We start from the raw sequence: 8,168 nt of genomic DNA on the forward strand, positions 1-8,168 counted from the left end.
ACATATCCTTAAAACGAAGGATCGAACCTCGAGAAAATGTGCCTTGGTTGCGGTGGAGGCCTCGTGATCACGGAACGGTCCGGTTTTTAACGTTTGTTCGGTGGCATAGATATTCATCGACGTTGGCCGTTCATCGGCGTGGACACGAAAATAAAACGGAAGACAAAGGAGTGCACTGCGTTGTTGCAGGATAACGTGGTGACGGCAGACAGGGCAGGCGGCGCAAGACGTTGCCGTGGATGGTAACCCGAGCCGCCGCGGGAGGTCAGTCTTCCAAGATTGACGAACACGATAAATCGAGCGGTAGTGTGACACTGGTTTGAATGACTTGACGCGACAACTCACTGACCTGCGAATCCAATGCATAGAGTTTCTCTGTCGGCCGGCTCTGCTGCACCGCGAACGATCCGGAACGCAACACGTTCCGCGTTAAGGAAAACCTCGTAAATATTCCGGTTCATACAGGGCTGCCTGAAAATGTTTTCTCGGCCGTTCGCAAAATCTTCTACTCAATTCTAACGATGGAAGGAACTTTTATGGACGACAAAATTTACTTCAGTTACCCACATAACTGATAATTTCGATTAATGTGTAATTGCTAATTCAATTATGAATTACTTTCTACAATCATTAATTGTTACTAACTCCAGATAAGATTTGAATTACCAATCGTGGTAAAACAGTTACGAACGTATAATTATTACATGTAACAAAAATTACAATTAATAAGACGTAATTCATCAAAATAAATAAAAATTGTTTAGTTACTTGCCTAGATATAATATTGTACATATTGGAGGAATATGTCAAACAAAAACGGCAACGGTTTAGTTCATTTCAGATTGTGTAAATTAAAAAGAGTTTTATCAAGATGGAATTTTGCAACGACTCCCAACATAAAACGTAAGTATGAAAAATGTATTTTAATGAAAAACATAATTATTAAAACTCGCGTATTTTATTCTCTATGAAATTTGTAATATTGTTTTTTATTTTTCACATATTTTATTTCTAAATATTTATTTTATCTCCAGTATTTAAACCGAACTTTTGTCTCCAAAGATCACAGTAAGCATAATGCACGAAATGCGATGATACTTTATTAACATAAAAAATGAGAATAACACGACGACAGTTTATTCGGATGGTAGTTCCGAAAAGGTCCACCCTCCAATTTTCATGAAATTCAGTAAAATTATCTCATATACGTCGAAATGAACACATGTAAAAGGTGTTTTGGCGCAACTGAAAATTAACTGAGACGACAGTAAAATAATAAATATATATTTATATTCTAAACACACGAAGTGCCGTAGCATCTACAATAGAAAGACCCACATACCTTGCAGTTGAAGTGATGACATAATACGTCTCGTGGTAGGCACTGTAATGATTTGTTCTAAAATTGACCTAAACTAATTGCTGTGTGTGTGACCCATCGATCAGTCACACAATCCGATACAAAACATAACATACTTCAGCGAGGTACAGGGAGAGGAGCTTCGTCTAAACTGACAATGTATAATTGCCCCATTATTTTAGCGTTATCCCAGTTAATTTTCAAATGCGCCAAAAAACCTTTGACATACGTTCATTTGGAAGGATATGAAACAATTTTACTGAATTTCATGAAAATTGGAGGGTAGACCTTTTCAGAACAGCAGCTCAATGATATATGTATACATACTAGTGACAATTTGTTGCATAAACCAAATAAATCTTGAATATAACCCTCCATAAAGTGAGCAACACTATCGCAAGAAACAATAGTTACCGTGCCCTCAAACATGGTGTCCAAGTCGTGCGATTTAACCTTGAAACTTTGGAGCCAACACGGCACACGGTCGCTCGTCATTTCCGGAGGACAATAAAAAGTAAGGAATCAAAACCGGTGGAGGGAAAGGGGTGGGAGTTGGGGGGATAAACCGGTGAATTTCTCCCTAAAAACTTTTCGTTTCCCCTCCATAGAAGAGGATTCAATAGCAGGAGAGATGTTACAAAAGGTATCGGAGAACCATTAATATGCGGATCGCATGTTTCCGCGTTGAGAGGATTCACGTCGACAGTCGCGTGGTGCAACAAGAAGAACAACGATGGAGGATCACGAGAAGGATGCCGTACTCGACGACAACGACCACAACGATGACAACGACCACAGAGGTTCGGTATTGTCCTGGTCGACGATAAAAGGTTTCGCATCGTTGCAATGGCGCGCGTACCTACTAGAGCAGAGAGTTCGGAAAGAAGCAGTAGAAGCAACGAATGCGGAGCGAAAGAGAAAGCCAGACCCGAACAAAAAGTGAAAAAAAAAAGGAAGAAAAACCGAAGGGAGATCGGATGCAGCAGATAAAGAGGTCGACGATAATGCTCTCAGTACACCCCGGGTTTCGTAGCAGAGAGCGTACCAGGCGGACATTACATTGTTTTACCTCTGTATCTCAGTCAGAGATCAACGAGCACGCCGCGGAGAGTGTTTTGTATATACTGTCGACGACGACGACGACGACGACGACGACGACAACCACGGTGGAAGCAGCGATGACGACAGCCGCGGCAACCGGTGTGCCGCTCGCCGGAAGAACGAAATCGCAGGGGACGAGACTGGACAATACGAGCCAAGTCGAAACGGAGCTGTAAATGCTATGCCATGCTATGCTACGCTATGCTATGCTACGCGGGTGTTGCGCGCGGTGAAACAAGAAGCTTTGCAGGAGTAGGGTTGGAAACTGAAAGACGAATATACTTACTTTGAGACATGCTGAGAAATTAAACTGTTTAACTTCTCGATGTTTGCTCCGCGATATTATTCCGTTAAGTAATTAATCTTTCGATATAATTCGACAAGAATTACTTGACGGATCGGATGCACGAATTGCATTGATTAAATGTTAGGTTGTTGTACAATAAACGTCGTCTTTAAATTATGAGATATTTTGCAACAAATATTTTTAATCGAAATAAAATCCATCAGTATTTACACACTGTTACCAACAAGTTACAAGCTTTTTTGATCTCATGTTTAACGATTTTAAGATGGCTGAAATGAAACGCATTAGAGAATGAGATTTGTTATGCAAAACAACTTAATACCTATAATTCCAGCATTAAATTATTTATATCGGTCTATAAAACATGTTATATAACTGGGTGGTACTTATTAAATTCAGTAAGAAATTTTTAATGAATAATTTGAAAAATAAGTATTATTGGAAATAGAGGTAGTTTTAATTTTCTTATCTTTTTTCCTGTTATACAGCAATATAAAATCACAGTACCAAATGCATTAAGATCCTGAACATAGATATTAAATATATTTATTAAATTATAGGTTTTTACAATTAAAAGTAGAATAAAATTTACTATGTAGGTAAAATTTACATATTCGACTTTTAGAAAAAAACTTCGTTTACGCGCATAGAAAGTAGTAGTTAGAATCAAAATTAAAAAATCACGTAAACCATATTTCGCCTTGCCATTATATCTCAATAATTCAATTTGTTTACTCTTCCATCCGATACAATTACCTCTACGTCGTTGTTAAATAGTGGTACGTATTTCGAAAGTGAAAAATCAATTTACTAAAGTTTGTAATTGGATACACGTCGAAAAAAAAACTTGTGTAGCAGAATGTTAATGAGTAGATTACAGGATTGGACCCTTCATTAATCATTACTATACATATCTCTTCGCGTAATAATGTAATTTCCCTCATCGATCAAAATTTCTTCTCATCAAACGAGATCGATAGTTAATAAGTACATCTTCATAAAATTTCTGTTCAAAAGATTTTGTAAGAAGCATCATTCGCCATCGATTCGCAAAATCCATTTTTTTTTCTAATGAAGATACGAACGCGATCGTGTGAGCGCCATATCAGGGGTATGTATTGAGATTTCGTGATGGCATTCAGGACTCGCGTTCTCTTTTCTTCCTCCGTCGTTCCCTGTCTAAGCGCCGTAGCACGGGACCCGAGAGGTGAAAAAACAATAGCCATACGACCCGAAACCCTTTCGTTTCGATCAGTATGGAGTCTCTTTGCACCCTTGTCTCCTTTCTTTCTTGGTCTCTCTTGTTCGTTCCTGCCGTCGCTCTCTCCTTTTCCTTTATCTGCGTCCTCTCCTTTCTCGTCACCCTCTCATAGAATTCTTCTACATACCGCTGCGTCCCGTTCTGTTTCGTCCCATCCCGTCCCATCCCGTCCCATCCCGTCCCGTCTCGTCTCGGCCCCTCCTCTCTCCTCTTCTTTTCTCTCCACGCCTCTCGGCCCGTCTCGTCTCGTCTCGTGCAACGGCACAATGCAACTCACGGATGCATTGTGGATCCATCTCACCAGACACCCCACTGATACCGACGACGTCGACAGCGAGTGTGACGATGGCGAAGATGGTGACGGCGAACACAACCACGATCGGGACATTAATTTGTGATTTTGTTCTTTTCGCAATAATTGTGTTACGAATTCATTAAATTTGCTCGCAGTCGCTTGTATAATTTGTCTAGCTTTTATAATGGCAGTTCGTTGCGATCAAATTAGTTTCATTTTTATAATCAGATATCAGGGCCGTTCCTGGCGGAGGTACAAAAGTTGCATCTACACCTGGGCGGCCAAACCAAGGGTCGGCCGCAGATCGTTTATTACATGTGAAATTTTCGCTAGTAAGAATAATAATCAAACCTTTTTTTATAATTATGAAAATTTTAGGCAAACAGAAATAGTTTAGACCATCGAGACCTTTAAAATCTTCATATCGAGCCAAGACGTTCACGAAGAAAGCAATTTAATTGAAAAAATGTCCTCCCGAATTTCGACGTAACGCGTCAGGTTAGATGATTGACGATTTGCTTAAACAGATTCACGGTGTAGGTTCAAACGGGCTCCTTGCAGACAGATAGAAACCTAGAATTGGTGTGATGATTGCGCCGTAATCTGCTTTCGCTTTGCTTTTCGAAAGGGGGTGCCAGTTGTCGTTTCTGATTGGCCGGAGGCGTCTTCCGTCTCTCGAACCAGTCGCTATCGAAATCGCAAGCACGAGACAGAGAACATCTCGAAAGACGAAGACGAGCAAGCGAGCAAGCAAGCAAGCGAACGAGCCCGAACTGCTTTCTAGAAGGGAACGGCGAAACCGGCGGAACAGAGAGAAACGGGGAAAACAACCCTCCTGACACGGGTTATCCTATAAACGGCAGCAACCCTGCAGCAACGCGGAGATAATCCGGCCCCCGGGGCCTGCGTGTGGTTGAACGCTCGCAACAGTTACCATATTTGATTGTACCCCTTCTACTCTACTGGAATACAAAATAATACTTCGTGTATAAGTCGGGAGATCCGATCAACCAATGCCTTGCAACTCTCCCAGCTTCAATGAATTGCTAAACCTTCAGAAAAATTTAAGTCTGGAAAAACAAATGACCGACCATTATTCATATTCTGGAATGTTATTCTATTGTACAATATATTGTAGATCGTATACACTGCCGCTCATAATAGGTATAGGGACACCTCGACTATCGAGTATACTTAGCAGTAAATGTTACAAGGCATTATGGAATTGATCAAAGTCTGAAATAAATATTGTTTAAGAGATATTAAAGCCTGAAGGACAACGATTATGCTACTATGAAGTAATAAAATTGGCTTAAAATAAATATATATATATATATATATATATATATATATATCATTTTTGCGAAACATCACATTTTCTGTACACAGATCAGATGTCTTAATATTCCAAACGGTACTGTACTCTATAAAGTCTAATCTATCATTGTTTCATAGATGTATTGTTTGATTCATGTGAAACATGAAAAATGTTTCAGATAAAACTCCAATGGTTTCAAAGGGGAAGGAATTTGAGGCGAGCAATTTTGTTGCAGGTGGACGTATAGAGGCTATATGAAGAAAAATTGTTCGTTTCTTTTTAAATAGCATTACGTACAATATTTGTTAATGCTTTAATTGATATAGTTCGTCATTCCCTATAAAAAAAACTATGAAGCCATTTATGTCAAACAAATCATTAGTTTAGGAAATATTTCAATGTAAATATTCCAAAGTGGTAGTCAATTTCGATATCGCTAGTACGCGTGACATATAATACATCATATGCTTGTACGGATGGCACGTCAAGAATTTTCTTGTACGGTCAGATCACGTCAAATCAGGCAGCAGTATTTATCGCTCACACGTAATCCAATCAGAGATATACCTAGTCTAAATTCAGACGGATCGTGATCTGACTGTGCCTTTGGGCACTGGTGTGAATCTGGCGTTAGAGACTGAGTAAATCTCTGCATTAGACTGAAGGATGTACTTTTGAAAATCAACCTGACGAATGCAAAGATCGTATTATTAGGTACTACAACTTCGCAATTTTGACAATGAAATTCGACCGGACTATGACAGGAGATCAGAAACGGATATTATTCGACAAAATTAATTTTCTTGAACACAAGGGTAAATATTTATGCATGAGTGGTGGTGAATGGTTTGCAATTAATACCAGGAATAACAGTAACGTTTATACTTCAAACCGTCATTTTTTTTCTAATCAATGCGTTATTTTACTAAACCTTGATTGTCTCGGGTAATCATTTCTGAACTCAGTGTCATTAATAAAGACCCTCAAAAATAGGCGAATATGTGAATTAAAGAATTAAGTATTTTTCCTTTTCTTGAAAGGTAAATTGTATTTCGATCTCTTTTTATTTCCATTCTCCGTGTAAATGTATACAACATTCTGTGTACAAAGATCTTGTATTCGAAATATTGTATAGGATATTGTATACACATGTATTTAAGGTTCTTTTTGTATAGGATGTATCTTAATTTGCATAATTAGCATAACATTTGCCGGCTTCCCGAATCGTGAATCGCTAATTGATTAAAAAAGAGAAGTTATTCCTTGAATCCTGTTGATTCAAAGGGTCTGTTACTATGTAAACACTATATTATATCGTTATTGCGTACTATACTTATTTGCGTTTTTTCTAACACAAGTAAATTCCGTATAATAAATCCACGTACACATATACGAAACTTAACTTAACCATCTACTAAATGGCTCCTTTTAGGATCTCTTACTTAATCAGAATTTAATTAATTTAATTTTTTATCTTGATCCAGTACCCTGATGGTCAACCTATACATGACGTAGGTACTAATCGTCATAGACAGTTTTATTCTAGACAGTCAAAATGCAGAATCTAAGCCGTTGGAGAACAGTTTACAGTCGATACTACTGGACATCCATGAATGAATACCTTTATATTGATTTCTTCTAATCGCTATATTTCCTTCGCGATTATCCAAATCATCGTTTGTAACCTACTACATATCCATTCAACGCGCCGGATCAGTAAAAAGAAACGAAACAGCCGCGTGCTAAGCTCAGTTCTTGGCTGAGAACTGTCCCTGTCTCTGTCTAATCTAAATGGTCATCACCTGCCATTGTCGATAGTTACTGACTCGACTCGTTGAAAGAGCTGAAGATCCTCAGCACGCGTCACAAACCGACACACACTTTTGGGAGATTTCCTCGCCGGAATGTCTAAGATTCAAGGGAACCCGAGATACGAAGGAGAAAAAAAAACAGCACGAAAACGCGCCCGTACACAGTTTCACGCATACATGGGGGTTACTTTTCGCTGCTCGTGACACCGACCGCCACCCTGGCGGGAAAACGCCAGGGCAAAAGAAATCGCGCGTTTGATGTACCGCCAAAGGGAACGCGTGCATGGCCGTACGATGAAAGAGAGGCTAAGGGTTGGAGGAGGGGACCAAACCAGCAGGAGAGAGAATATTCCGTCGGTCGAGGTACAATTTCGTGTGGGTTGGACGGTCGACTGCAACCACGTTTCTCTACCCGTGCTTCTCCCTCCTCACTCTCTCTCTTTCTCTCTGTCTCTCTCGTTTCGCTTAAACGTTACAATTGTTACCGGAAAAGCTGCACACGCATGCGGTAAACCGCGGGACCCACCGACGGAATTACATTGATATTAGTATCGTTTCAACCAGCAGATTAATTAATTAAAACGTGCCTCCACGTGCCACTTCCCCTATTCTCCGATCCCACCGACTCCCACCCACTTGCCCACCACCATTTCTCACCACTGGTCATCACTTTTGCCAGATGTAAACGCTCATGTAAACCGACCATGGGTCGGTT

Source organism: Dufourea novaeangliae, unplaced genomic scaffold (genome assembly GCF_001272555.1).
Source record: "Dufourea novaeangliae isolate 0120121106 unplaced genomic scaffold, ASM127255v1 scaffold167, whole genome shotgun sequence".
In the NCBI taxonomy this organism is placed as follows: Eukaryota; Metazoa; Arthropoda; class Insecta; order Hymenoptera; family Halictidae; genus Dufourea; species Dufourea novaeangliae.